The sequence below is a fragment of the Panicum hallii genome, chromosome 4 (genome assembly GCF_002211085.1).
Source record: "Panicum hallii strain FIL2 chromosome 4, PHallii_v3.1, whole genome shotgun sequence".
Lineage (NCBI taxonomy): Eukaryota > Viridiplantae > Streptophyta > Magnoliopsida > Poales > Poaceae > Panicum > Panicum hallii.
Genome location: NC_038045.1, coordinates 50,477,621 through 50,485,962, shown reverse-complemented (window position 1 = coordinate 50,485,962; position 8,342 = coordinate 50,477,621).

The following is an 8,342-nucleotide window of genomic DNA, read 5'->3' as shown; positions in this document are numbered from 1 at the left end:
CTGCTTAAATTAGCAAGGTATATATGCTTATCCAATCGTACTCACAAACACATATCCTATCTATGTATGAGCACCTCCAAGAGATGAGATTATAGGCGTTCTGTTGTCGAGAGGCACACATGGTGGATAGAAGTTGTGCTCAGTTTGTGAAGGGCAGGACAGGACCACATGAGTACATGACTATATGAGATCATGAACATTTGTGCATACGTATGAAGAAAAAAGGTTATGAATGAACAAAGTTGCTCCCTCATCCCGGCTCTTATCAGTTTGAATGAAAATGATTCGGTCTGAGAATTCGGACACTTTTTTGTGCGCGTCTTTTTTTTTGCACCGGTCAATTTTTTCACAACTATGCCATTTTGTCTAAAATTCAGAAGTAGTTGACTCTCGTACTAAATGCGGTCTATGTAAAATGATGAAAATAGATGTTAGTTTAATTTTCAAATTTTGGAGAAATTCTCCGTGTTGTTGCAAACAGGTTGCAAATGGGGCGTATGCATTTTTGAGCCAAAAACCTTAACTCCGGCAACTCTTCATCTTACCTTGAGCCGTTTGATTGCCCGTTCGTAAGATTTGCAGCCGAGAGCCGACCCATCTTCTTCTTCTCTAACAGGCAGCCCGGGCGCGCGCGCTGTGCTCTTCGCAGTTGAGATTGGATTCGTCGGTTGGGGGGGGGGGGGGGGGGGGGGGGGGGGGGGGGGGGGGGTTGGCGCGGGGCATTACTGGACGCACGCATCGGAGGGTTGGCGATGGAGTTTGACGCATTGACGTCTACACGGACACGGACGGCGAGGCCCGTCGATATAGGGCCGCTTGTCGCGGATCTAAACAACCCTATCCTCAGTTTAATAAGTTTAGAGTGGTAAACTTAAAAATACACTCAAGCACATACTCTATTGGACCTTTTATTTCGGAAGGTACATCCAAATCTTACCCTCCACCCTCCATTCCTAGAGAGGCTCTCTATTAAAATTAGAATTGAGAGCTAAAGTAAATTTAAAATCCCCTCAAAGTAGAAGCAACTTTCATTTAGCATTTGTAGGATCTAATTTAGGGGTTATTGCTGAGGTTGCTCTAAAGCACTTATACAAAATTTATCAAGTTTGAGATAATGCAAGATAAAAGAATTCCGACTAAAATAGTTATAACTTTGTTTTTTACTATTTCATACTACTTTTAACCACCTGCATTTACGACAATATTTAGTTAGTTTTTTAAACACAAGAAGATATCTTTTTGATCATCTAACAGTATACTCCTCCATTCCCTTTAAAAGGAATGTAATTATACTTTTATCCTAAGTCAAACTATCTTACATTTGACCATATTTATAGAGAATGGTGTCAACATTTGTAACACCAGATAGATCTATACCATGAAAATAAGATTCGTGGTAAATCAAATATTTACTTATTTGGCATTATAAGTGTTGATAGTCTTTTCTGTAGATTTTTTTTGTGAAACTGAAAATAGTTTAAGTTAGACAAATCAAGAATTGCTTTTTTTTTTTGGGGGGGGGGCAAAGGGAGTATGTGTTAAAAAATAATGGTCCAAGTTAATTGTTTACAGGGATTGTTCTCTCTTTTTTTTCCATGTGTTATTCAAACTTCATTCAGACCGTACCTTTCCGGTTGGGGACAAAGGCTATAGAGCTTTCCCTAGTGAAAAGAACGGATGGTGTGTATTGGTGTAGTCTTGCTTTCATGATTGGGTTGGAGAGCTGAGACCGAGAGTGAGAGAGACTTGGGACGTGTGGCAAGATGCTCCTTTTTAGTCTTTGACCCTGCAATTTCTGCTTTAATATAGTAGCCTTTTTAAGGCCAAAAGTCATGGACCATCGCCGCAAGCTAAGATCATCCACAACGACGTGTCTCCGTGCTTTGTTTTATGCTGGGAACTGAAAAGCTAAAGAAGCAATGTATTATTGCACTCTCAGTCATGTCATGCTCAAAGGTCGTCGTCTTCTTCCACACTAGCCCAAGCTCATTTCGTTTTCTGTAGAATTATGTCCGTATAAATTAAAATAATTACATATTATAGAACTTTTTTTCATGATCAGTCTATGTGTTATATGTGCTGGGTGTGGAAGTTGAAATTCGAAAAGGTTTCGCCAGCTGGGATAATCCGAAATGATTTGTACTGGCCATTGGGGATAAGCCGATAAGGTAGTCGCTAGTCTGCTAGTGTGCTTGTGCTGAATGGCAGCCATCATCGAATCAGTAAAAGCTCTATCCTAGAAGAAGTAGACCAGGTTATTAGGTGAATGGCACACATTACCGGAGCACGTAAAGAAAATGTGGGACACGTTTGAAGCCATCAATCCGCTGCGGTTGGGTGGGCCTGCCGGCAAGCCGGCGTTCAGACTTGCATGCAGTTCAGAACCCAAGCTAGGCAAACCTGTCAAGCTGCTGCTTCTGCTGCTTCAATCATCTTCTCGTGGAACCGAAGTGTTGGAGCATGGAGGCATGGGCTCCATGGCCACCAACTCTGATCGGATTCAAGCCAAGGCATCGCATGGACAGTTTCAGACGTCGACAACGGCTCTGAGTGATGATGAATGGATTCTGATGAGGCCCGTGGGCAGAAATTCTCGCCGGGCTGCCGCCTCGTATGTTCTTGGGCCGAGATGTCCACGGCCTCCAGAACAACGTGGTGGGCAGTTTCGGTTTGAACGTGCCGGACGGCGTCTCCGTCTTCCTTCGACGAAAGCGACTCCTCGCTACTCCTCTACTACTACTACTACCTGGCAGCCAAGGCGCCGACTACTATGCAAACAAGTCTTAAATGAAAGCGTGCAAACAGATTATTAGATCCCTCAGATAGGCTGTCAACGGTGGATTAACTTTTTCCTAATAATCCCTCCCACCAGCAACCACGTTTTTTAATTAGCCCCTGCAGCCAAGCCGATCGAAGCGTTATCAAGCCGATCTCGATCTCCAGGCCGCCGCCGTCGTGGTGCCCTCCACAGGTTGCCGCTGTCGAGGTTCCCTCCTCCACAGGCCGTCGCCATCGAGGTGCCCTCCCAGCCCCAGGACGCCGCCGTCGAGGTGCCCTACCATGATGCTCTGTCGACTCGCTGCCCGTCTGCGCCTTGGCCGTGGTCCTCCCCGGCGGAGGTCCGCCCCACCGCCCCCGATGATTCCCACCGGGCGTGCGCGCCCCCTCCATGCTCGTCCATGCCCCCTCGGCCTTGGCGTCGGGCCGCTACTCCGGGCATCCGAACCTTGGACCAGGACGGTTGCAATGGTTGAAGATAACGTTGATATTGTTGTTTCAATTAGCAAAGCAATGACCAGTGTTCAAATGAAATGAACAATAATGTTCAATTTTATTTCTGTAATTTCAATTGTAACTGCTACTGACAAAAGTATGTATCATGCAAAATTTCCAAGTCTTTGAAATGAAATAGATTACAATAATTTAAACACTCAAACTGTGTCTGCATCTTTATTTGGGCAATTGCGCCTATCGTGTCCAACGCCTTTGCATATTGTGCATTTGCGCGGACCTGAACTTTGAGTCCTTCTATTTTTGTCAGCATGACCTAGTATTCTCTTGCACTTCCCCTTTGAACGAATGTCACTAGGTGGATGCACTTGCACATTTTCTGGAATGGACATCCCAATAAAAGTCTCTTGTTCCTCTTGTCTTGTGCGAGATGAAGGCTGAAACAACAATGAAAGAGACTCCAAATTCTGAATAAGAATATCCAGGCCTTCATCAGAAGTCTTCGCCATTTGAAAAACATCTTCAAATTTGTTATGGGCACTTGCCATCTTCCTTCTCGTAGTATCTTCCATGTAACTAGTGGACTTCTCAATTAATAAATTCCCTTCACTATCATATGCATCTTCTCTGAAAATGAATCAATGTGAACATATCAGTTTTCAAGAAATATCAGTCATACTACAAAATTACAAGGGTTAAATATTAAAAGGTACCTTTTACAATTTTTGGTCCATCTATTGGTGATATAGCACATGGGCAGTTCACGAATCCTTGCACATCTTAACATCCGTATTATATGGCGATATGGTATTCCTATTGACTCAAATAACATGCAAGAACACTTATGTACCTGTTTGGTAGTAAAGCAAATGACCTCTCTTATTCTGTTTGAGTTGTCAACTACTTTAACAATTGTTCTATCCTCCATTTCAGTTCTGTTTTGTACATCACAGTGCTCCCTTGCTGCTAACAACTCCTCCTGAAATTTTCTAAACACCTCATGTGTAAATACAGAACCACCATGTCTCTCTAATTCCCAGGATGTAAATAGCTTTGGGCTGGTATGCATGGAAGTGTTATCGTCAATGAGTTCCTCCTGCCACTGACATTTTAATGCCGTGTCAAACCTTAACCAGAATTCAACAAGTGCAAGTTTACGACCTATAAAACGAATGAAAAAAGAGTTTGCACTCTCTGATCTTGACGTTGTTCGAAGAATGCCTCCAAGCCATATCTTCTTGACATATGCAGGTATCCATGATTCCCGAATTTGATACCTTCCATCTAACCAGTCATTGTTCTCCAAGTGATACTTTGCTATCCAAGCTTGCCATCTGCTCTCAAATTCTTCTATAGTTTCTGAACCCCGTACACATGAATTGATCATCTTCCTAAATTCGTCTTCATTTAGAAGATTGGCATCAATTTTCTCAGGCAGTTTTTTCATTATGTGCCACATGCACAATCTGTGTACCGTGTTAGGAAGAACATTAGCGATGCCAGCTCTGATGCTAGCATCCTCATCTGTTACAATCAATGCGGGAGCCTTCCCTCTTATATCTCGAAAAAAGGTCTGAAACAACCAAACGTAGCTCTCAATCTTCTCATCAGCTAAGAAAGCAGCACCAAAGAAAATAGAACGCATATGATGATTGACCCCAGTAAAAGGTGCAAATTTTATGTCATACTGGTTTGTGCTGTAAGTAGTATCAAAAGATAGTATATCACCGAAATGGATATAGTTCTTGCTACTAATTGTATCAGCCCAGAACACTCGAAACAACCGACCATCCTTCACTTCATATTCAAAGAAGAAATTAGGGTCCAAATCCTTGAGTGTACGTAAATTCTCAATAAACATGAAAGCATCTGCGTCCTTTATTTTGTTCCTGAAATCACTATAGTAATTCTGCAAATCCTTTTTTGTGCATCCAACATACTCAAAATCCCCTGCACCAACTTGAAGTAATCTGTAAGCCTGTAATGTTCCAATGCTAGACTTGTGACAGTTGAAAAGAATAGTTTTTGCCTTCTCACTGACATAACGGTTGGATCGAAGGAGGTGATGTTTGGTAGGTGTCACGAAGGCATGGTTATGTCCCTCAAATAGTGCTGCAATGATATACTTGCCTTCTGGAGTGCGCTTAACATAAATATAAGCTTGACATCCACATCTTGACTCTCTACTTCTGCGACCTTTTGATGATGAACCACTGGAACCTGCTTCTTTTTCTGTTTTATATCCTTCCCTTGCACACAGGAATCGCTTCCACATAACCACTCCATTATCTTCTAATTTCTGTTGGCCCGTCCTAACGGAGAAATCGAGATCATGTGCATATTCTTTGTAAAATTTTTTAGCAGCTTGCATATCATCAAACAACATGCCTTTCTGAAAACATGCATCATATTAGCTTTCGAACATGTAAACATATTTTCAATGAATGGTTATCTGGATACAAATATATGTCACCTTTAGAACATGTTTATTTTTCTTCTGTGGTGTCCCAAATGCATCATTGATATCGATGGTGGTCTCTTTATCTAATGAAAGACATGATGTCAAATTAGGCCAGTGTAAACATAAATGCATAATAATGAATTTGTACATTGTTCGCAACAGTTACCTTGCTGCGTGAAGGTCTCTTCACGTATAGGAGAGGATCCACTATCGAAATCGGCACTCATGAGCCCCAGAGCGTCTACCTTCTGTATAGAGATTTAGTCGACGTCGTCCAGCTCCTCTAGTTCAACGGCACCATCGCTGGTCATCTTGATCGAGTTGATTCGGTGCGCGGCGCTGCCTTCCGTTCTTCTTCCCTGGAGGGCGGCAGCCTGGGTACTACACAGAAGACGATGGTTCCTAGAGATCGAGCTGGAGATGGAGATCGGCTAATAAGCTTCGATCGGCTTGGCTGCAGGGGCTAATTAAAAAACGTGGTTGCTGGTGGGAGGGGTTATTAGGAAAAAATTAATCCACCATTGACAGCCCATCTGAGGGATCTAATGATTTGTTTGCACGCTTTAAGGCTTGTTTGCATAGTAGTCGGCGCCGTACTTGATATATTGGAGCCGTCTGTGTTAATCTTCAGGACATCCCTGCTCGGCCTGCACCATTTTGCCTTCCTCCGAGCTCCACTCCCCTCCGCACACTCTGTGAGATCTTCCCAAACTCAGTTGCCTGTTTCTGAATAATGAACGCCAGGTCAACTGCTTCTCTCCGTTTGTCTCCTTCCCTTACGCTGTTCCTCTCCTGCCACCATAGCCATAACAGAACGACGGCCAGCAGTTGGCGTTCTTGTTTCTGCTTAAGAATTTCCCTGACCACCTCCTTGGCTGATTGTTTCTCCCTCAACAGCTCCCTGAGATCATTCAAATTTAGTGCCTGCCACAAGTGCCTCGCATACTTGCACCTAAAGAACAAGTGCCCTCCATCCTCGTTCTGGCGACAGCACATTACACATCGCGTGTCAATGTCCATCCCTCTCCTCTTTAGCTCCATTCGCAAAACGCCACAAGAAGTGTCTGATCTTGCCTGGACAGCCTGAGCTTCAGAACTTTTGGACTGCAAATTGGATATTGATAGTATCATATTAGCCGTTGTTTGCACCAACTCCCAGTCCTGTTCACTTCTGTCAAGTGCCAAGTTGTAATAATCCGAAGTGTCTGCTCCAAAACCCACCAGTCCATAGCTAAAATCATTTGTGCTGCTGTGCTGAACAGGCAATTCTCTGAATTTGAATTCTCCGGGATAATCGCCGATTTCCGTTCGACCCCCAAATCATGAAGTCCGGGCAAGGCATGATGAAATGAAATCGTTCCAACTCGATCAGGCCGTCGCCTGACGCTCTTCAGCCTTGGAACATGTAGATGAGACCTCATTGCAGTGAAAATTTCACGGAGCCGCAAACAGAGAAGAGGCTGTCAGACGGAACATGAGAGCACCATCCATGGCGGGCGTCAGGCGAATCCTTCCTGCGGACCATCGCATCATGGAGGGTAGGGCCGGACGCTCAAACATCTCATCGCTATCCAGATTTCCGGAGGCGGTGACGCTATAGGTCACGGATCGCTGCTTCTCCCTTGGTGCCGGCGCCTTCCGCGCTCGTCTGTTCGACTTTGACGGGGCGCATGCTCTCCGAAGCTCCGCCGCCGCCGCGTGTCGAGTTCGAAGCGGGAGAGATGAGGAAGAAGGCGAGGGGAGCCTGGTCAAGAACTGAATAGCAAAATAGGGTTTATCTGCAAATTGGCGTGCTAGTTTTTTACGAATAACCCCCTATTTTGGATCGCGATTAATAATCGCGATCCAGTGTTTTGCACATTGCTCCCTGGTTTGGATCGCGATTAATAGTCGCGATCCGAATTAGGGGGTTTTGGTAAATATTGGATCCCAGTTTTACACATTAACCCCTTTTTTTGGATCACGGTTATTAATCGCGATCCCTTTTTTGCATATTGCCCCCTGGTTCTCCTCCTCTGCCACCCGCCAGTTCGCCGGCCGAGTTCCACCATTGCCGTCGCCAGACGGAGGATTTCTCGCGGGTTGCGGCCACCACTCTCCGCCGCCTCTCCATACGCGGCCGGGGGTTACGCTCCTCGTGCCAATTCATGTTGTCGGACTGTCGGTGAAGGAGGACGATCCATCCAACTTGGGCTTTTGAGGCAACGGCCGTCGGAGATGCTCCGATTCCCGTGATTATCCCAGGGGGAGACACGCCGCGGGCCGGAAGACGACGGACTGGGGTCTAGGCGATCCTGGAGCGGAGTGGCGCCGGCAGCGGAGTGTTCTCGCTCGGGTCTCTTCCTGGGAACGCCTGACGGGGCACGTCCTTCTGGACGGCGGTGGCGCGAGGAGTGAATGGCGGAGGTGTACCACCCAAGCTAGTGCGGCGGCTGGGCCGGGAGCAAGGACGAGGAGATGGTGGCGCTGGTGCAGATGATGGTCTGGCGCGCGTGGATACCGCGCCGCCGCGCCGGACGCCGTCGGCGTCGCGAAGATGGCCGAGCGAACCGGAGGCGCGACGCCGTGGCGCTGCCGATGCAACGCCAGAGCAGGACTGGGCTGGGTTCCCGTCTTGTGAAGCTGTGATCACTGAACCTGAGTTCTGGTG